A 23,470-nucleotide genomic window follows, 5' to 3' on the forward strand; every position below is an offset into this window, starting at 1 on the left:
TGCTTCCTCCCCCCTCCCTTTTCCTAGGAGAGATACCGGGATTCAACTACAGAGGGATGCCTTCCTCCTCCCTCCTCCTCTTTCCCTGAGAATTCACCCAAGGAAAGATCAACCAAGTCCTTAACAGAAAAGATTTATTAAAGAATAAAAAAAAGAGTAAACTATCTCTGTAATACCAAGATGGAACAATACACAGGGTCTAAACTTATCAATCTCTGGAGAGAATTCCCCCTCCCTTCTTTCTCAGTAAAAGCAATAACAGTACAGAATTAAGGAAATTCTATAGCAAAACACACAATTGCAAATACAGAAATAACAATATAAAAATACTAGTTCCCTTTCTAATACTCACTAGCTTGAATAGAAGAAATTATTGCACAACTCTGAGAGGACTTGATTAAGACATCTGGACTCCTTTAATTCCAACTAGAGAGTCACTCAAACAAAGGACACAGGAAAAAAACCTTCCCTCCACAGGGATTTTAAATTATCTTGTCCCTGATTGGTCCTCTGGTCAAGTGTTCACAGATACTGCTTGTTAACCCTTTACAGGTAAAAAACAAACCTTAACCCTTAACTAACTGTTTATGACAAGGCTGGATTAGTCTCCATGAAGAAACTCCACAGGTGCTCTGTGGCCTGGGTAAAGAGGATTCCGCCACCTTGTGCATCAACCCAGCACCTGGCCTACTTACTGAGCGGGAGCAAGGAAGAGGGTTTGCCACACAGTTAGTTTACGGTTTCATGTCAAATGGTGTTTGAGTCTTTAGGTATATACTATGATTTGAAGCTCAGAGATAAATACCAGACATGAGTGGAAATGCATTGCCGCCCAACTCCTGGCATAGCAGCAATAACAAAAGGGCTGTCAGAGAGGACTTTGCTTACACTATTGTCTTTAGTTTACAATTGGGATCCTTCAGTCCTTGACACAATGAGTATGCAGATTAAGTTCTCGAATCTTTCATCAGTGGGTTCCTAGAAGAGAGAATGGAAGTTCTTAATATAATTTCCCAGAGGCAGATATTTCATCTTCTTCCCTGAAGATGGTGGGGTAGGTTAAGAACATAAGAACGGCCGTACCGGGTCAGATCAAAGGTCCATCTAGCCCAGTATCTGTCTACCAACAGTGGCCAATGCCAGGTGCCCCAGAGGGAGTGAACCTAACAGGCAATGATCAAGTGATCTCTCTCCTGCCATCCATCTCCATCCTCTGATGAACAGAGGTTTGGGACACCATTCTTACCCATCCTGGCTAATAGCCATTTATGGACTTAGCCACCATGAATGTATCCAGTTCCCTTTTAAACGTTGTTATAGTCCTAGCCTTCACAACCTCCTCAGGTAAGGAGTTCCACAAGTTGACTGTGCGCTGCATGAAGAACTTCCTTTTATTTGTTTTAAACCTGCTGCCTATTAATTTCATTTGGTGACCCCTAGTTCTTGTATTATGGGAATAAATAAATAACTTTTCCTTATCCACTTTCTCAACATCACTCATGATTTTATATACCTCTATCATATCCCCTCTTAGTCTTCTCTTTTCCAAGCTGAAGAGTCCTAGCCTCTTTAATTTTCCTCATATGGGACCCTCTCCAAACCTCTAATCATTTTAGTTGCCCTTTTCTGAACCTTTTCTAGTGCTAGAATATCTTTTTTGAGGTGAGGAGACCACATCTGTACACAGTATTCGAGATGTGGGCGTACCATGGATTTATATAAGGGCAATAATATATTCTCAGTTTTATTCTCTATCCCGTTTTTAATGATTCCTAACATCCTGTTTGCTTTTTTGACCGCCTCTGCACACTGCATGGACACCTTCAGAGAACTATCCATGACGACTCCAAGATCTTTTTCCTGACTTGTTGTAGCTAAATTAGCCCCCATCATATTGTATGTATAGTTGAGGTTATTTTTTCCAATGTGCATTACTTTACATTTATCCACATGAAATTTCATTCGCCATTTTGTTGCCCAATCACTTAGTATTGTGAGATCTTTTTGAAGTTCATCACAATCTGCTTTGGTCTTAACTATCTTGAGTAGTTTAGTATCATCTGCAAACTTTGCCACCTCCCTGTTTACCCCTTTCTCCAGATCATTTATGAATAAATTGAATAGGATTGGTCCTAGGACTGACCCTTGGGGAACACCACTAGTTACCCCTCTCCATTCTGAGAATTTACCATTAATTCCTACCCTTTGTTCCCTGTCTTTTAACCAGTTCTCAATCCATGAAAGGACCTTCCCTTTTATCCCATGACAGCTTAATTTATGTAAGAGCCTTTGGTGAGGGACCTTGTCAAAGGCTTTCTGAAAATCTAAGTACACTATGTCCACCGGATCCCCCTTGTCCACATGTTTGTTGACCCCTTCAAAGAACTCTAAGAGATTAGTAAGACACGATTTCCCTTTACAGAAACCATGTTGACTATTGCTCAACAGTTTATGTTTTTCTATGTGTCTGACAATTTTATTCTTAACTATTTTTTCGACTAATTTGCCTGGTACCGACGTTAGACTTACCGGTCTGTAATTGCCGGGATCACCTCTAGAGCCCTTTTTAAATATTGGCGTTACATTAGCTAACTTCCAGTCATTGGGTACCTAAGCCAATTTAAAGGACAGGTTACAAACCTTAGTTAATAGTTCCGCAACTTCACATTTGAGTTCTTTCACAACTCTTGGGTGAATGCCATTTGGTCCCGGTGACTTGTTAATGTTGAGTTTATCAATTAATTCCAACACCTCCTCTAGTGACACTTCAATCTGTGACAGTTCCTCAGATTTGTCACCTACAAAAGCCAGCTCAAGTTTGGGAATCTCCCTAACATCCTCAGCCGTGAAGACTGAAGCAAAGAATCCATTTAGTTTCTCCACAATGACTTTATCGTCTTTAAGCACTCCTTTTGTATTTCGATCGTCAAGGGGCCCCACTGGTTGTTTAGCAGGCTTCCTGCTTCTGATGTACTTAAAAAACATTTTGTTAATACCTTTGGAGTTTTTGGCTAGCCGTTCTTCAAACTCCTCTTTGGCTTTTCTTATTACATTCTTGCACTTAAGTTGGCAGTGTTTGTGCTCCTTTCTATTTGCCTCACTAGGATTTGACTTCCACTTTTTAAAGGAAGTCTTTTTATCTCTCACTGCTTCTTTTACGTGGTTGTTAAGCCACGTTGGCTCTTTTTTAGTTTTTTTACTGTGTTTCTTAATTTGGGGTATACATTGAAGTTGGGCCTCTATTATGGTGTCTTTAAAAAGGGCCCATGCAACTTGCAGGGATTTCACTTTAGTCACTGTACCTTTTAACTTTTGTTTAACTAACCCCCTCATTTTTGTATAGTTCCCCCTTTTGAAATTAAATGCCACAGTGTTGGGCTGTTGAGGTGTTCTTCCCACCACAGGAATGTTGAATGCTATTGTATTGGTCATTATTTCCAAGCGGTCCTGCTATAGTTACCTCTTGGACCAGCTCCTGTGCTTCACTCAGGATTAAATCTAGAGTTGCCTCTCCCCCTGTGGGTTCCCGTACCAGCTGCTCCATGAAGCAGTCATTTAAAGTATCGAGAAATTTTATCTCTGCATTTCATCCTGAAGTGAAATGTTCCCAGTCAATATGGGGATAATTGAAGTCCCCCACTATTATTGGGTTCTTAATTTTGATAGCCTCTCTAAATTCCCTTAGCATTTCATTATCACTATTACTGTCCTGGTCAGGTGGTCGATAATAGATCCCTAATGTTATATTTTTATTAGAGCATGGATAATAGATCCCTAATGTTATATTTTATATTAGAGAATTGTTGTTAAGCCACGGTGGCTCTTTTTTAGTTCTTTTACTGTGTTTCTTAATTTGGGGTATACATTGAAGTTGGGCCTCTATTAATATTATTCACAGCAGACATTCATTATCCTCTTTAAAAAGAAAACAAAGAGAAGCACCTGAAGACATCGCAGTCCATTGTTCTGATGTCGCATTAGCTATTCATTCCTAACAGCCATGTAACCCACATACCCCTGTGTAGAATTTGTCTCCCTCCAGTGGCTGGGCCATCGGTTATGGGTGAGCTGCTGCTTTCAGTGAAAATCCTGCTATGCCTTTTCAGTTTGGCATGGGAGAAAGAATATATCCCAGAAGAATGGAAAAGAGGATTTTTAATCAAGCTCCCTTAAAAAGAAAATTTGAATGATTATAACAACTGGCACAAGCTTACACTGATTTCAGTCCCAGGGAAAGTTTTCTATTCAATCATCCTAAATCAGAATTAACTAAAAGTGTGATTTTGAAGTAAATTAGTTAAAACACATTTAATTCCTGTGTGGATGCTGTTATTCAGAATTAAAATGGCCTTTGGAAGTGAATTAAAATAAACCTAATTAAGGCCACTTTAAGTCTGCATAACAGCATACACACAGGGATTTAATGTGGTTTAACCAATCCAGTTCAAACCTATACCTTTAGTTAATTCAAATTAACTTTTCTGGATGTCCCCATGTAGACAAATCTTTAGAAGCCATGGATAACAGACTTAGAGAACAACACGCTGTATTTTGGCCAGGTAGAACTTGTGTAGACCATAGAACAAAGTAAGAAATAGCAGCTGCCAGTAGTCTTGAATTTTGTGGGTTTCCAAAAGGCATTTGACAGTGTAGCTGGGGACTCATGGGGGCAGAGAAAATCATTCAAATGATTATAAAGTTGTATCAGAAAGCTCTGTGTGCAATAAGGATAAACCAAGAGTTAGCAGACTGGTTTAATGTTAATGCTGGTGTCAAGCAAGGTTGTGTCTCGTGCCTTGTCTTGTTTGGAGCTGCTATTGACTTCAACAGTCAGTATGGAAATGGGCATTGTGTGGATGAGGGAGCTTGGAGATCTAGACTTTGCAGATGACATTTGTTTTATAAATAAGGCAACAATTTCAAGCTAATGGACCTGATCCTTTAATTTGGAGACAAAAGGAGACTAATCTTTAGGGGCATAGAGACTTTTACAAGCCCCTTCCATATACACAGCTGTTACCAGTAGCACTGGATGAAAAAAGGGTAGACCTTTCCATGACAAATTTCACTTTTTGAGACATTTTTTGCCCTAAATCAGGATAAAACATCAAAATCACAGGCACTGCTCCTGTCCATCTCTGAGAGCTAGGTGAGAGGTGGGGATGCACTGTGGGTCCTCTGCCTTCCTCTCCCCCAGAGCTAGGGGGTAGCAGAACAACCCTGGACCCTGCCAAGGAAGCCCTCTGCGAAAGCTTTTGTCAGTTTCACTAATGAAAATGAAACTGACAAGAGCCTTCCGGGCCGGAAGCCACTAAAATCTGCTCACTAGGGAAGGTAGTTGGCAGGCAGGAGTTGAAGGAATCACAATAGCCAGGTTCCATAGTAAAGGTTCATGGTCAGAGTCAGGTTGGAGTCAGAGGCCAGAGATCAGGAGATTGAGCAAAGCCTGAAATAGCAGAAGGCCAAAGTCTGTGTGGCTCTCTAGACAACTTCCTGGGGCAACCCCTGGGGTTAAATAGGGTACTTGGCCAATCAGAGGGCCATGGGGTACCATCACCCTTCCTGCAATGCCTACTCTCCATAGTGGACCCTGTCTGTGCCTCTGCATGGCCTCCTGGTGGCACTTTGGGAATATCAGTTCTCCCAGGTGCTACAGACCCAAGGTCTCCTCCCCAGGTTCTTCTATCTGCTCCTTTTGCTGTTCAGCTGCTGGTGGAGCTGGGGAAGCTCCCTTTGCTACTGTGATTAGGCTGTAGGAGAGGACAGGTCATTTATACAGAGCTCTCTGGATCTCTAGGTAAATTGGTCCACACAACAACATGCCTTTTGACAGGGTCAGATGCAACGAGCAATGAATATGAGCATACTTGTAATATGGGACTGTATTTTGGAAGGCAGTGACTCTGACAAGGACTTGAAGTTATGATGGAGAACAACTGACCATAATCTCCAGTGCTATGCTATGACTGAAAGGGTTAATGGGATCCTTGGATGTATAAATAGGAGTGTATTGAGGAGGAACAGGGAGGTTACATTTCTCCTCTATACAGCACTGTGAAGCTGGTGAAGCTAAAATGTTTGTTGGAGTTCTGGTGTCCAGCTTCAGAGGATGTTGAAAAATAGGAGAGGGGTTCAGAGAAGAACTGCAACCATTATTTGAAGACTGGAAAACCTGTGTTACAGTGAAAGTGTTAAAGAAGTCCTGTCATGCTTATCAAAGAGAAGGCTGAGAGGTGATTTGAGCATGATCTATAAGCACCAACCTGGGTAGAAGTTATGTGATAACAGAGGGGTCTAATCAAGCCAACAAAGGCAGTACAAGATCAATGGGTGCAAGCTGAAGCTTGATATATTCAGATAGGAAATAAGGTCACATTCTTAATTAACTAGCTATTGGAATAACCTTCCGAGGGATAGAGGGGATCCTCCATCACTTGAAATCTTTAAATTAAGTCTGAGTGTCTTTCTAGAAGATATGCTCAAACTCATTGGGTGAAATTCTATGGCCTGTGTTATGCAGGAGGTCAAACAGAATGATCCCAATTGTCCTTTCTGGCCTCAAAATCTATAAATATGAATCAGTTATTATTGGGGTGGGGATGGAGAAGGAAGCTACTGCTGTAATGTTAGTGAATGAGGCCACTGTTCTATTTTATTTTACTTAATTCTCACTGTTCAGGGTGAGGCTGACACACTCATTCACTTCACTGAAATTCACTGTAGCTGAATTTTCAAATGATGTCACTAAATTTTTAAACAATATAGCACCAGAAACTCAGAGTTCAAGTGGTGCTAGCTGAGTTTCAGTTCTGGGATGTGTTTAATTGAACAACATCTGATTATGCCATTGTGTGGCAAGTGATCCTTTGTTGGGCTGAGATACACCAAATGTGTCCAAGAGCCTATTGCAGTCAGGATCGAGCAAAGAGTCTCTGGTTACTTCTCCTTTTAGGACAGAGATCAGAACTCTCAAACAGACTTTTTAAATTTAACAGAACATACTAACAACAGTCTTAGAAATCTCTCTTCAAAAGATTTTCTTCAATGCAGACAGGCACTTAACTATGCAACCTCTGCCAGTTCAAAGCAACTTGCTTCCTCAGCCTTCTATCTGATCCAATCTAGTTTTTCAGGAAGTGGTTTCTGGGTCCTTCTGCTTAACCCTCGCTTCCCTATTCCTGCCTTCTCTGGAATCATGAAGTTTTCTGACCCAGCTACCTCGACCCCACCCAGCCCAGAGGTATAGTGTAACCTCATCTTATTGGGAAAGACCAAGACAAATCTGCAAATATCTTATAAACCTCTGAAAAGGGGGCATTATAATGGTGACGTGATGAAATGTCACTTGACGAATTTAGGGGTTTATATCAAACTGTGATACTCACAGAGGAAATAACCATTTCCGTAGCTTTGCTATCCGTCCTTCTTCTCGTTCTCCAATCCCAAGCGTACAATTACATAGGGAAAGTGACTGCTTACTACAACAGTTCTTTACACAGAACGAAAGAGCAATTTCATCCATTGTTGTAAGCCTGATGTGTTCCAGTCTAATTTCTTGGAAATTATCCATTGCACTTTTTGCAAACTCTTCATCCTGAATCTCATACAAACAGTGAAACAACTCAAGCTGGTCACGCAGTTCCTCATAGGTCTTATAGGGCAGAGAGGAGATGTTTTTAGCTTCTGCTTCAAACCACTTCAATAAATCCAGCTTTATTGCAGAGGATGCTTTAAAATTTAACTTTTTCTCTATGTCATTTAGTCTCTCTTTATTTACAAGACCAAACAAGAAACGTACTGTTAACATCAAATAATTATTTTTAGATGTTCCGTAAATATCAAGCAAGTTGGTCACATCTTTCTTAGAAGACAATGATTTTTTCATTGTCTCTTCATCTTCCAGCACATAGAACATAGCTGCAAAAAAACTCTTGGAAACTCAAGTGAATGAAGCTGTAGACACTTTCACATTCTATACCTTTTTGAAAAATGCTTTTATTCAGAAAGAGAGTGTGAATGGTAGACAAGGATAAATTGTGTCCCTTCAGGTCATCTTCTTCAAACAGTATTTTCCATTCTAAAATTCCATCTGCAGCCAATTTACAAAGCTTCCACAGAGTAGTTTTAGATGTTTTTGTATGTATTGAATCAGTGAAATGATCACTTAACAGACTGTTCAGAAAGAGCAAATATACCGATGTGGTTGTTTTTGAAGTTTGTGCAAGATCTTCCCCTCTTTCCATCTGTTCCTTCATAACCGTGCAGATGATCCAACACACAATGGGGACAAAGCACATGGTGAAGAGCATTTCATTTTCTTTGACAAAATTAAAGGCTTGTGTTGCTTTCTTTTCATCACAAAAGAATTTATGAAAATATTCTTTCCTCTCATCTCCAGAAAATCCCATTATTTCTGCATAACGTGGAATCCTCAAATTCTGCTTTAGTTTCTCCAGAGCAGTTGGTCTTGTAGTGATCAGTAAAAAGGATTTTTGAAGAACTTTCTTTCTCAATAAACTGCACAGTACGGTTTCCACTGGCTTCTTCTCAAATGGGTCAGTGCACAGATCAAATTCATCATCTAGCAAGGAATTCAATTCATCAAAACCATCTATTATGAACAGGAGTTTTTCTGGCTTCTCAAAGATTTCTTTAGTTGGTCTTACGCCATCAGGAAAATTGTTTAAAAGCAAATCAGCAATACTTTGCTCTGCAGTAACACAATTTATTTTTCTACAATTTATATAAAAAACATAATCAAACTTTTTCTGATAAAGTTTTCCAGCTGCCCAGTCCAACATGATCTTTCTTGCTGTCATTGTTTTCCCAATTCCAGCAGCTCCCTGCAGCACAACAGTTCTTGGGCTTTGTCGACTTCTATCAGGATCAAATAAAACACGAATCTTAGTGACACTGGTCTGTTGAGCCATCAACTCTGCGTGTCTCCTTCCTCTGGTGATTATTTCATGTTCTTTCTCCTCTCGCCCCCGATGTTCCTTTACAATAAGCAGTTTTGTATATCTTTTGTCTAGACTCACATATTCACCAAGGCGAGCATTCCTGTCTTCTATTACTTGATATTCTTCTTGTATATGTTCTCTATACTTCTTCTGGTAATCTAATTCAATGATAATGGCATGAAGCATTAGACATACTGAGTACAGTTGATTAAACAAAGGTCATGTGAACTGCCATTCATTGGTTATATCCAGAAGTTGGACAGGACAAGATATTGATGGCATTCTATCTTTCCCTTCTCCCACATCCCCCTTCACCCAGCATTCCCACCATCATGTGACTCAACATTTTGCTAGAATTTTACATGTTAAAAATAGTCTCTTGTCTTTTATAGTTTATTTTCTCCTTGATCCTCTATCATCTTTGTTCTGATCCATCAATGCAATTAAGCACAGATTTAAGTCCCTTTACAATAAATGAGATTTGGGAATGTGCTTAAAATTAAGAATTTGCTTAAGTGTTTTTCTGAATTTGGCTCTTTTTTTTTGTTCGTTCTGATTTTTTCTTCTAATTTCTGTCTTAATTCTTTATTCTCCTCCCCCTCCCCCTTTTGTCATCTTTTTTATGTGTAACTACTTCTCTTCTTGCCCCTTGGTTGTGTTTTCTCTCCTCTCCTGTTGCTAGCTCTTTTAATCCCTTTCTGTTTTTCGCACCTTTACATACTTTTCTCTGCTTTACCCTCCACCCCATTCCTTGCTACTGCCACTCCAACCACTGGAGGACAGATTGGACTGGGCCCATCTGGGCAGGGTGGGAGGTGGAGTGCCACTGTTTCAGTGGACAGCTGACTTGCTTATGAAGGCTCTGTCTTCTCTATGGGCCAAGATCCCTAGATTCACAACATCTTCCATGATACACCATTGTTTTCTCCCTTGCTGAGCCACATGATGCATCATGGGAGATGTAGTCCAGAGAGGGAGTCTGGCCCATAAAGAAGAAAGAGGTCATGAAGCACATGAACTATGACTCCCATACAGCACTCCAGCAGCAGTTCAGTTGTGTTAGAAAGACATGCTTTAAAATGTTTAAACCACGGGCATCATTAAACCAGGCTATAGGCTGTGTGCGTAGGGCCAAACCATATGAGCACACTTTAAGAAAATAAAAATGTGTTCTAGCCTGAGAACGAGCACACAGACCAACCACAATGTATTAATTGATTTAGCAGTATTCACATGTGAACCATTTCTAAAAATGGTCATCACACAATTCCTAATACAGTGTAAATTGACCCAATAAGAGCACAGCAAATGGCTTCTTCATAGGAAGCAGACCTTCATGTGTCAGTGTGGGATTTGTCCCGCTATAATATTTTGGACATAACAATTTAGTATATTTGTTCATTCTTTGTAGGTCAGTAGTATAGTCCTTTAATTACATTTACTGTTGTTCTTTGAGTTCCCCCCATCTGGGGTGCATCTACCCGGCATAACTGGACAAGAGGTGGATGCAGTATTCTAAGCACAGTCTTACCAGAGCCTTTCAGAGAAGGATGATCTTCTCCCTGCTCCTTGGTGTGGTGTATCTCTGCACGTGGTCCTAGATCCCCTTGTCTGATGTTCCCTCTTCCTTCTTCTTCAACTTTTGCTGTTTTCTCCTTTTCCTTTGAAAAATCTAATTGCAATAATACCATAGCTTTTAAGGCCAGAAGGGACCATCAAATCATGTAGTCTGATGTCCTGTATATCATAGTCAGCCAACAACCCACAGCCCCAGCACATGAAACCCAACAACCAAAATGAGACCAAAGTTTTACAGCCCACAGGAGACTAGATTATTATGTGTCACAGGCAGAGGATAGGCGGGACCAAGGTGCACCACTGTCTGAGGCACCCCCAATGGCAGGGAAATGATTAAGTGAGATCTACTCCAATAATCCTGCCTAGCGTCCTGGACACACACACTGCAGAGCAGAACCATCCCATCCATAAGATGGACCAGGCCAACTGCCCAGGGCCCACATTTCAGGGGGATGCAGGGTCCAGGGAGGCCCAGGAGATTAGCAGGGGGCCTGGCAACAGGAGCAGGCATCAGACCCATTCCCCCCTTCCCCGCTATGCCCTGCCCCACTTTGCCAGCAGAAGGGGTGGAGTAAGGGTGGGGAGGGAGTGGAGCTGGGGCAGGGACTTGGGGGAAGGGCTGGCATGGGTGTGGGGCCTGGGGTGGAGCGGGGGCCCTATGGACAGCCCTGTTACAGAGGAAAGGAGAAAAAAAACCTAAGGTCACGGCCAATCTGCCCTGCTGTTTTCTATGCACAAGTTAGAAAATCCTACCCACGGTTTATCATGGCATTGCCGTCTCACCATAACCGGTGTCACTGATGCTATTGTTATAATAGAGCTAGATTGGACCTGGCATTTACACAGGTGTGGAGGGAGAAAGCAGGGTCCTAATCTTACACCCTTGTAATTCCCACACAAGAACCAGGTATAATTGCAGTACCTGATCTCAGGGGAGCACGGGAATCCTTGTGGAAACCCAGCACCCTGAAGGGTCAGTAAAAAGCAGAGAGGAGGTAGAGCCCTGATCTTACTCCCCACCACATCAGACTGCTGAGCAGGAGCAGCACACATGGGAGAATATTAGAGCTGTTAGAGTTCCTTTTTTTCCCCACCATGGAAGATTTTGAGGTTTTGGTAGAAAAACCAAAACCAAAACAAACAAAAACAAAAAAAAAGGGAAAGCCAAAAACTTTTGGCTCAAAACCAAAATTTTGATTATAAAATGCTGCTGCAATGTGTTATGGCAATTGTAGTTTGTTTGCCTCATGTTCCCATTCTCCTCTAGGGGCCAAGATCTTCCATTATACACCATGGTTTTCTCCTTTGCTAGGCCACCATGGAGCATCATTAAAGATGTAGTCCAGAGAGGGAGCCTGGTCCATAGAGAAGAAAGGGGTCATGAGGCACCTGAACTATGACTCCCATACAGCACTCCAGCAGCATTTCACAATCAAAATTTTCTGTTTTCATAAGAAAAGTTTTTGTTTTTCCCATGGAATGCTGACAATTTTCACAAACAAAATTTGTTTTGACAAAAGGCCAATTTTCTGTTGACAATTTGCTGTACTCTGTTAGTCACACTTCCCATGCATGCCAGGCAGCTAATGAAGGTTGTTGTTGCTGGGAATAAGGGACTGAATGTCTCTTTAATCATTGCTGGCCAGGAGCAAGGCTTACAAAACTTTTCTGAGCCTCAAAGCATTTGCACCAATTTCCCCAAAGCATTTCTTTGATCCAAGAATTCACAAAACATTGGCTATTGAAATGCAGGTGTCACTTTTTTTATCTATTACATTTTTCAATATTTTTGTTGTTAAAATACTGTAAAAAGTCAAAGTTTCACAAATGTAAAAATTATTTAATATTTGTCCCTTAGCAGTTTCCCTCTTCCAGCAAAATCAGAGTTTGGTGCTGTCACGCTGGCCCAACGAGGCTCAATGATCATGATGTTGCAAAAATCTCTCTGAGACGTGCCCTGTGCCCTCCCACCCTGACCTGCTCCCCCCATTCCCTGGCAGCACAGCTCCAATGGAGCCACAGTGTTCCAGGGATCCGCCTGCGAGAACAGAGCTCTGATAAACAGCCCATACAGCCCCAGGTCAGTTAGTGATGGGACTTGGAAAGGAATGTGTTTCCCCCCACCTCCCTCCCTGGCCATGCTCTGGCCTTAGTCCTATTCCTCAGCTGTCTGCCCTGCACCTCCTCCTCTCTATGGATCCCATGCCCACCATGACTGCACCAGCCTGCACAGGGATGACCTCCGGGCTCTGGGAAGGGTTAGCCCGTAGGTACATCTCAAACAGAACTATGTCATTTGGTCTGGAAAGTGCTTTGGAAGTATTTTTAGGTCCCTTCACCCTCCTGCTACAGAAATGCAGACAGCTGCTTGATCCTTTCACCCCAGTGATCGGTTTGACGTTTAAAGTTCTCCTTTAGGGACCAGATGCTCTGCTGTGTGCCATATCTGCGGCCACAGCAAGGTTTGGTTGTTTTCCCTTCTACCCCTTTACCCCACTCCCGTGATTGCAGTTCCCTGATTCTGGAGCTGGTGGCTAGTTCTAAAATGGTCTGAGCTTGAGCATTGTTATAAATTACACCAGCTGGATGTGATCCCAAGGGGACAGTAGAGCTGCAGGAATCGCTGGAGATCAATAGTGCTTGTTCCAAAACTGTTGCGCCAGGGACTACACCAGATGGTGGCACAGGACCAACCTCAGCCAGTTCTCTGCTAGGTGGAGATTCCCCTTGAGCTTTCTGCTACACTTCTTGTGCCATCAGATCAGGGAAAAGGAGTAGAACTCAGAGGGAAGTCTGGGGCTGTACTGCCAGTTCCCCCAAATCACTTGCTCTTGCCCCCATTTTTCTCCACTAAGATTGTGATGTCACTTGCCTGTACAGTACCCACATAGCAACTTCTGTGTTCCCACTTGTTCCGAAATGTCCAATTTTACATGCACACTAGGAAAATACTGCATTCCTGCTTTCAATCACTACGGCTACCTCTGGCTTTCCCTTGTGTTATTAAGTTAAGTTACCCAGTGTAATTAAGCAATTGCAGCCTTTCCTGCTTATGCTGTATCTTTTAAGGGGGGTTGGTGGGAGGGGGAATATTGAAGAAGAGTTTCCCAGGAATTACAGCAACTTTAGGCTCTTCACCCATCTTTGTTTCCTCCATGTCCTTAGCAGCAGAATGTCTCAGTTAGATCTGATTGAGGATCTCGGGGTTACATCCATCACATCACACAGGACAGGATTAGACATCAGTGTTTAGTGTATGGTGTAATATGGGAGGTAGAGTGCCACTGTTTCAGTGGACAGGTGACATGCTTATTAAGGTCCTGACTCTTTTATGGGCCAAGATCCCTAGCTTGACTACATCTTCCATGATGACCCATGGTTTGCTCTCTTGCTGGGCAACCATGGTGCATTGTGGGAGATGTAGTCCAGAGAGGGAGTGTGAAAGTAGAATGAATTATTGTAAAAATAAGAATGGATTAAAGAAATGTTGTATGTACCTTTAAGCAGAAATAAGAAATGTTGAAATACAGGTGCCAGGAAAAGAAACATTAGGCATAAACAATGGTGCTAATGGCGAACCATTAACAGAAGATGGGTAATAGTTAAGTAAGGAAATAAGATATGCATGCCTAGCCCAGGTAAACTTATCTGATTCTGCTTCCTTTGTTACCTTGTTAAGTTCTCACCCTTTTATCTGTATAAATAAGATAGTTTGTGTCTTGCATGGTGCTCACATTATCTGGGTGTTATTAGCAGAGCGCTGTGCTAATAAAACAGAGTGGTCTGACAAACTGTGAGTCCTGAGTCTAACTTTGACAATTTGGAGGTTCCACCGAGATGGCAACCGTCTTCACTAGGGCTGTGTGATTCCTGACTGTTTTTGTAGGATGACCGTGGCAGCCGGCACCTGGGCATTTGGCCCGAGCGGTCCTCCACCAGAACAGAAAGGTGCACGACCACAGTGAAGTCTACGCCATTGAACCTGTTGGTTCCCACTCTGTTCTGGTAGGGATCCCGGGATCTGACATCAGGAATCTGGTCAGGTAATTATTTCTGTGTTTTGTCCGGACTGAGGACTGTTCTGTCTCTGTGTCTATCCGTCTTCCTGTGGAGTGTTTGAGTCTGGGTGCCATCTCCGTCCGGGGATCGGCCAACCAAGGGGTTCCTGTCCCTGTGGTCTGAGTGAGTGGAATCTGCACAATTGCAGCCGCACCACACTTTGGGTAAATCCCTGGGTGTGAAAGCAAGGGCAATTGAGGCAGTAGCCTGTGGGCTCCTTTTGTGTGTTGCACCGGGCATTGCTCTCACAAACCCGAATTTCCTTCTTGTGCGATTGGTGTGTGAAGTCCTCCTGTATGGGTAACAAGACGTCTAAGTCGGGACAGTTCCCTAAACGAACGCCGGCTCATTTTATGTATTTAGGATGGGCCCAGACTCCTGTAAGAAGGGTCCGGACTCCTGTAAATTTCTGGAAAAATGGTCTAGGCTAACTCAGGGGGATCCCAAAACTCAGTGGCCACTGTTAAAATCTTGGAACAAGACCGAGTGGACGTCTTAAAGGACAAACTCGGCCAACCTAAAACTAAATTGGCTAAAGAAGAGGTTAATTGTTTCATTCAGTGGTGGGAAGAGGCAAATCGTAGCTGGACAAAATCAAAAACTCGCCTCTCTCAAATATTCAAATAATAAGTTGAAAGCTTTATTAAAAGCCTCCTCTCCCACTACCAGACCGAGCGCTCCCCTTTACCCCGTTCTCAAAAACCCACCCTGGATCGATCCAACCCCCTTAATACTCCCATCTCATTGTAAAAAGGACAAAAAGCCCCTTGTTCTGTTCCCCTTTGTTGTCTGCCTCAAAAACTGATTCTTTAGTGTTCCACTAGCAATTCAGCAAGGGGCGGGGCTCCTCAACTAGCCCCCACCCTTCCTGGTCCCTTTCCTTGAACATTTATTTCAAAATTGTGAAGTGACCACAATATCACTCACAAACGGTTCATTGGAAAAAAAAAAGCAGGATCAGGCCCAGACAAGCAGGCAAGCAACAGATAAAGAAACTGAAAAACAGGTTGGAAGCCCTAAGGGCCTAATGTCAGGAGTAAGAAAAGCAGTAAGTGCAGGCATGAACCCCTGGAACAATACTTAAAATGGTGAAATCTGAGGTGATAAAGGTGTCATTTTGGGAGATAAACAAGTGATTTATGGAAAGAGAGTGAAAAGTTAACTCTACAAAGGCTGGAGAGAATTAAGCAGTTAAACTTTGTGAAAATGTTAAAAAGGACCATGTTAAAGAGAGAATTCTTGGTTTCTTTGCAGCCATTCTGAAGGGAAAATGGGCCCTTTTCCAAAAGAATGCCTGTAAATAATCCAAATATATATAGAGCTATGTAAAAAAAAAAAAAAAAAAAAAGTCGCGGAGGAGAAGGGCGGCTATAAGCCGCGGTGGAGAAAGGCAGAGCAGCTAACGTGAGTACCGCTGTATCAGCTGAAGAAAAGATAACACAGAAGCTTTATTTGCACATTATGAACCGACAGGGGGAAAAGATTTCCCCTGCTGCACTGATTTACTTATTAAGAAGAGAGGGGGAGTTGGGGAGGCTCCTCCTGAAGGGAAAATGGGCCCTTTTCCAAAAGAATGCCTGTAAATAATCCAAATATATATAGAGCTATGTAAAAAAAAAAAAAAAAAAAAAGTCGCGGAGGAGAAGGGCGGCTATAAGCCGCGGTGGAGAGAGGCAGAGCAGCTAACGTGAGTACCGCTGTATCAGCTGAAGAAAAGATAACACAGAAGCTTTATTTGCACATTATGAACCGACAGGGGGAAAAGATTTCCCCTGCTGCACTGATTTACTTATTAAGAAGAGAGGGGGAGTTGGGGAGGCTCCTCCTGACCGGCCTTCGGGCACAGGACGAGGAGGTGCTCCGCTGGAAGCGAGCCCTGGATGGGAAAACTTTGGAGTGCACGGCGCAGGCAGAGGCTCATGCCGTGGCCCCGGAGGTCGTTCGGACCTACAAGCAAGTAAGTTGTTTTGGCAGCAGCCCGGAGAAGGCATCCCACGCTGGCTGGTCTGAGGCGGGGACAGTGCCGGGAAAACCGTTATGCTTCTCCGGTATGAGCAGCAACAGCTGGGTGTTCTGACACAGGATTTACAGTTTAAAAGAAGCCAAGCAGGGAAAGAAAAGGAACAGGATGATTTAACCGAAGAAAAGCTCATTCTTTTCTCGCCCCAGTCAAGGACAGCTAAGACTTGGCGAACAGCCCAGACTAAAGAGAGCTTGACTGGGCCCAAAAATGTTAATGAGAGCTGCAAAATCCTGCCAGGCACTAACGGAATGTGTTAGCTGTCTCCTTTCACAGGTATGGAAGAGCTGCCCAAAGATCCTAGCAGCCCTGCCATTTTTGCAACCAGGAGATTGATTGCCTGGATCCATGATTTTATTGCAAAAGACCCCTTTACATCAGGAGAATTTTCCTACTGATGATTGGCCTAATTATTTTTTAGTTCCATTGTGCTTTTAAATAGCAGGAAAAAAGGACAAGGTAACGTGCTGGCTAATCTTTCCCTTGTCCGCTGCAGCCCCCACGTCCTGATTATTTCCCCCGTAGAAGCTGAACCACGACGGTGGTGGAAAAGAAGAAAAAACATTCACGTTGTTGATATTGCCAAAGTCCAGAAATTCCTGACTAAAAAGACATTGAGAACTGACCCTGGTGAAGAAATAAAGAATTGTACACTGGCAGGAAGAAATTTGGGACTCCTGCTGAGAAATGTGATGTTCATTGGATTTTGGGATTTATTCTACAGGCTGCGCCCTGTGTTTTGGATAAAATTTTTAGCATATATTGCCCTCCCTAATTGGATTGTAATGATATTACCCCCCCATTACTAATCCCAGTTTTTTAGAGTTTAATTGTAATTTGTTTTTAAAGTTTGAGAAAACTTGGCCAAAAGGTTTGTTGAGTATTCTCAAGGGGGGGGGAGTTTATGGTGTTATTAGGCATAAATTTAGGTAATTTGGGAGAATGGCTTTGAATTTATGTGACCCAAAATACCTTTATGTAAAGTGCTTTTGTTCTGTATTATGTATTGATTATTGGCAGTTGTATGATTGTTTGATATTTGATGTAGCCCCCACGGTGGGAAAGTACAGATAGTTGTTCACAGAAGATACCCGAAGGGTAGGGGCTAGTTAAGAAGTACACCCTCCTAGCCAAATTGATAGTGGGATAAGTTGGTGTCCATAAAAGGAACGGCTTAGCAAGAGGAAATATGGATCGGGCCCAGGCAGGCACGCAATAGATAGAGAACTTGAAGAGGAAAAAAGGATCGGGCCCAGGCGGCGGGCAACAGACAACAAGCTTGGAAAACTGGTTGATAACCTTGAGGGTGTAGTTGATAGAAAAGGTAATTAACTATAAGTTTAGTAATGTTAGGCAGAGTAAAAAGTTAACTCTGTGGTTGCTAAAGGGAATAATAGCTGAATTTTGTAAAAATGCTGAGAGAGAAAAGTTTTTGGTGTTTTGAAATTTTTGTAAATACATGTAGGCAAAGAAATTAGTTTGTAATTGTTTGGCCATAAATAATTTTGTTGCATTAATTGAAGATTGTATATTGTGCTATGTAATTGTAATTGTATTAGGCTACGGGCATATAAGTGGTGATTTTTTTTTAGTGTTTAAAAGCAGAAGTTAATAGTAAGAACCCTTAAGCTGTGTATAGCTTTGAATTTAGAAGTAAGCCAGGATGCAATTGTATTATTGTAAATGATTTAATTGATGAAGTGATTTTCCTGTTTTGTACGCCCTTTGCAATGAAGTTTGAAGAGGTTTATTGGATGTTTTTCTTTTTTTTTAAGAATAGAGGGGGAGATGTCGGGTTACATCATCCCTATGCTGCCTTGGTGGAAAGTTACAGCAGCAGGACAACAAGAATAGAGGAGTTAGATAAAGTTGTTATGAGAAAGTAGGGAACTGCCAGAGCGAGGCAAATGCCAGGTGGCCTAATTGGGATCAGATAAGTTGCATGGGAAATGGGAAACCAGTAAGCAAAGGGCCATGCATATGAAAAGTGTGTGTATCAGACAAAGAACCAATCAGCAGCAATGTAATGTTGGTGTGTCTGACGTTTGCTAATATGGAGAAGCCTATATAATATGAGGCATTGTAAATAATAAATGATTCAGCTTGCAATCATATTGGTTGTTGTGCTTTATCCGGCCTGCCTGCAACGCAACACACCACCTCATGAATTTAATAACTAAACAGTGAAATAATTTCCCCATAACCCTTAAAAAGTAAAAGCCATTAAAACCTGGCCTGCCTATATTAAAAAAAAACAAAAAACAAAAAAACAAAAAACCACAGGAAAATATGGGGGTAATTCTTCTGTTTTGCCTGCAATCAGCAAGGGTATTTGTAAAAGAAAGGAATATTTTAAGCAACAATCAATGCCACCCTGAAAGGGGTAGAAAAATGTTATTTTTGTCTTTCAGAAAATCAGAAAAAGCTAATACCAGCTACAGAACAACCTATTACAAAAACAAATAAGTTAAAAAAACAAAAACAACATACTGCAATAGCTATGGAATGTACTAAAATGCAGATATTTAGAACATAAGATGTTTTGGGTAATATCAGAAAATATTAAGGTTTTAATACATCTGTTAAAGCAAAGAAAAAAAAATAATTGTTTAATACCTATCAATATAACTGGATGCAGTATGTCTCCAGTACGGTAAGACAAAATTTGTTAAGTGAAGAAATTGTTAAAATTGCACACCAACAGGCTCTGGAAGCAAAGAGATGGAAAGTTAGCCCACTCCACAGATTGCACCTGGGATCCTTCTGGCTACCTCAAACCTCAAGCCAGTGGGCTGGGGAGGAAGGGAAACTATTGGACACTAAAGGTTGTACCAAGTGAACTCCTCAAAAGTGGGTGTGCTTATCCATGCCTGTTGCTCCAGAGCCCTGTAGTAAAGACATCTCACTAGGATCCTGTATGTGGAATAAAATTAATAATTAGACCAAAGTATTGTATAACGGGCAATGTGTGTGTTAATTCTTGGAAAGAAGTGTTTTAAAAGAATAAAAGTGTTAGCAACCCACTAGTAGACAAATGTACATGTAATGTAAGTACTGTGTTTACCAATAATCACATTTACTATTTGCCACAACCAAAAAGTCTCAGCTTACTGTAAGCACTGATTTAGCTGAGTTCTCTATCAGTCTTAGCACTGAATGGCAAACAGTTACCAATTATCTGTTTAAAAAAAAAAAAGGTAACATAGTTCCTAAAAACAAACAAAACAATGTGGGAAACAGAACCATTCATATTATCTGGATGGACTCCCACAACTACTGGCATACTAATGTTACTACCCCTAATTGTTTTTGGTTTTAAATTGCATGTGTTTAACTGAAATGTTTAAAATATGCTGGTGAATAAAACAAATGTATGCAAAGCTAGAGCCTCAGGCCCAAATCACCTCCCAGTATTTTTACTACATAAGAAGTGACACTGGTGATTGATAATCTTAGTGTCAAAAGGGGGATATGTAGGAGCTGGACTTTATAATGTATAATTTGATTTCATCCTACCAGCCACCCTTTTTGAATAGCAGAAAGAAATGACCCTCTGGGACTATAAGATTCTGTTTTCCCATATGCATTACAAATTGGGCCCTCTCTAACTCTTTGTTTTAAGATTTAGGTAGTAAGAGACAGGATTCTCTATTGTGTCTATGTTAAGTAAATTAGAGAAACATTGAAGGCCTGGGTCTCAATGTAAATTGTCTTGGTTAATTGTAAAACTTAGCAAGGTTTAATTTGCAATGCCTTTTTGCTCAATATAAAATACTACTGTTTGTATTCTCAATCTGTTTGTGTGAATGAGGAATGAATGCATCAGGAAAAGATAAGGTGTGAAGGCCATTGTTATAGCCAGAGTCAAGGAAAGAAGCAAAAAGACTTAAAGAGTATCAAAGAATCATCAGGCACTGCTTACTACCCAGACGGCTGTTAAACTGTCTGGCATCCGCAGCATGAATACATGCTTTGCCGTGTAAGAATGCACCACCCTCAGCGAACCAATCATCACCTCAGGACCACGCAGAGTCAATTTTGACTCCAGAAGATGACGTAGAGGAACAGCCTGCAATACCTTACAATCTACGTTCTCGTAAGGGTTGCCAGAAGCAGACGACTACCTAAAGCAAGGCCCAAGAAAAAGCAGTAGTGAGCCTAGCGCCTGCTGCCTGGTGGACATAAAACTGTGACTACAGTTCCCTCAGTTGAGGTTGTCAGAACCAGAAGGGCCCTGCCTCCAACATGTGGTGCCTGTTCCTCGGCTGTTGGTGTCTGAAGGTCTGGGGAGTCCACAATGACAATTCTTTTATCCAGCAGCAAGTGTGGATAGCTCAGACCCTTAATATTTCTAAATGCTGGGTCTGCAGCCACATCCCAGCCCACTCTCAAACTGATGTTCCTGTCCTGGCTATCCCACTCAATTCCCCAGACCTCACTGGAGGACCTTGTCCCTTTAACACAATATGGAACAGTAATGACACCTGGGAAGAGACTATTGGCAGTTCCTTTAACCCACTTGGGGGAGTAATACACCAGGCAAAAAAAAAAAAAGGCTCCTGAGGTTAAAAGAAGTAGTTAAAATAATGGCAAATAAAACTGGAGAAAGTTTGAGCCCTGGCCAAAGAAACAGGGGCAATCCGACAGGTGGCCTCCAAAACCGTCAGGCATTGTACATAGTGCTGGCGGCCAAAGGAGGGACCTGTGCTCTCATTGGAAAACAATGTTGTGTGTTTATACCTGACGATACCAATGAGGTAATAGATCACGCTAGCCACTTAGAACAAATCGCATATCTTCCCCATGAAGAGCCAAGTTCTTTATGGAAGTGGCTAAGTATTCTCTGGCATAGGAAACTGGGTTGTTTCAGGGAGCCCTGACTATCCTGTTTGGAATCCTAATAATTTTTGTATGTTTTCAGTTAGTCTCCTGTTGTACCCAAAATTGTGTAAGGCATGCCACTCAGGTGACTGCCCCAGAACAGAGTGCTAATATGATGATTTTGAATATTGCTGATGAACAAAGAGATAAAGCGGTTAATATGTGGAACCCCGTAAAATTTTGGTCATGGCGTGAGCTTGACCAAAAGGAGGGATTGTGAAAGTAGAATGAATTATTGTAAAAATAAGAATGGATTAAAGAAATGTTGTATGTACCTTTAAGCAGAAATAAGAAATGTTGAAATACAGGTGCCAGGAAAAGAAACATTAGGCATAAACAATGGTGCTAATGGCGAACCATTAACAGAAGATGGGTAATAGTTAAGTAAGGAAATAAGATATGCATGCCTAGCCCAGGTAAACTTATCTGATTCTGCTTCCTTTGTTACCTTGTTAAGTTCTCACCCTTTTATCTGTATAAATAAGATAGTTTGTGTCTTGCATGGTGCTCACATTATCTGGGTGTTATTAGCAGAGCGCTGTGCTAATAAAACAGAGTGGTCTGACAAACTGTGAGTCCTGAGTCTAACTTTGACAGGAGCCTGACCTATATTGGAGAAAGGGGTCATGAGGTACATGAACTATCTCCCCAACAATACTCCAGCAGCATTTCAGACTTTATTGTAACTCATACACTTCCTGGGTGTGGTGTTCTGTGCCATCTAGTGGCACTGAGATGAGAGAGAGAGAGAGACAGAGAGAAAGAGACATCCTTTAAAACATTTTAAACCATGTGCACCATGAAAACAGTCTATAGGCTACGTACATAGGGCCAGACCACTGAGCACACTTTAAAAAAACAAAAACGTGTTCTAGCCTGATTAGGAGCTGATAGACCAACCACAATGCATTAAATGATTTAGCATTATTCCCATGTGAACCATTCCTGCAAATGGTCATCACACAATTCCTAATACAGTCTAAACTGACTCAATAAGTGCACAGCAAATGGCTTCTTCATAGGAAGCAGCACATGTGTCAGCACATGTGTCAGTGCAGAATTTGACCCTCTGTAATATTTTGGCCATAACAGTTTAGTTTATTTGTTCTTTTTTTGTAGATAAATAGTGCAGTCTCTTAATTATGTTTATTCTTGTTCTCTGAGTCCCCCTCATTTGGGATGCATCTTTTTGGCATAACTGGACTAAGGGTGGATGCAATATTCTAAGCGCAGCCTTACCAGAGCCTTTCAGAGAAGGATGATCTTCTCCCTGCTCCTTGACGTGATGTATCTCTGCACGTGGTGCCAGAACACATTCTTTGTTGTTCCCTCTTCCTTCTTCTTCAATTTTTGCGGTTTTCTCCTTTTCCTTTGAAAAAACTAACAAGGGAGACTAATTGCAATAATACCATAGTGTTTAAGGCCAGAAGGAAACCACCTGATCATGTATTCCAACCTCTGGGATAATCCTGGCTAGTGACCCACACACTACAGAGGGAGGTGGAAAACCCCCAAAATCACTGCCTATCTTAGTGTCTATCTTGTCAGCATTTTCCAGCCGACCCCAGGGGATGGTATCTTTCCCCTTAGAGTCATAATGTGATAGTTTGTCTTTAAATCTTTTGAAGCCTTCCTGAGGAAGGTTGTCAAGGGCACGTACAAGCAGGTCACTGATGCTGCTTTGGTTTTCCATCACCAGTATCAGGGGGAAAAAAACCTAAAATACAATGTAAAGTCCCATTATTAATATTTAATATGGAATAACAACTCTTATTCCTATGTAGAGGGAAGAAGTGTACCCTAGTGGTGAGAGCAGGGCACTGAGGCTTATAACTTCTCTGTACTTTTCCTCACAAGTGACTCACTGGGTAGCTCATTTTGTCTTCCTGTGCCTCAGTTTCCCTATCTGTAAAATGGGGACAATTGTGCTCCTCTAACTCACAGGGGTGTCATGCAGCTTAGTTACTGTTTG

At 41.8% G+C, this 23,470-nt stretch overlaps 1 pseudogene; it reads right to left on the reverse strand.

The window, feature by feature from the left end:
• The window catches only part of LOC120403846, a 41,142-nt pseudogene extending 17,951 nt beyond the window's left edge, over positions 1–23,191 (reverse strand).
• Positions 23,192–23,470: the final 279 nt, after the last annotated feature.

This window comes from Mauremys reevesii, linkage group 4, assembly GCF_016161935.1.
Source record: "Mauremys reevesii isolate NIE-2019 linkage group 4, ASM1616193v1, whole genome shotgun sequence".
NCBI classification, from domain to species: Eukaryota; Metazoa; Chordata; order Testudines; family Geoemydidae; genus Mauremys; species Mauremys reevesii.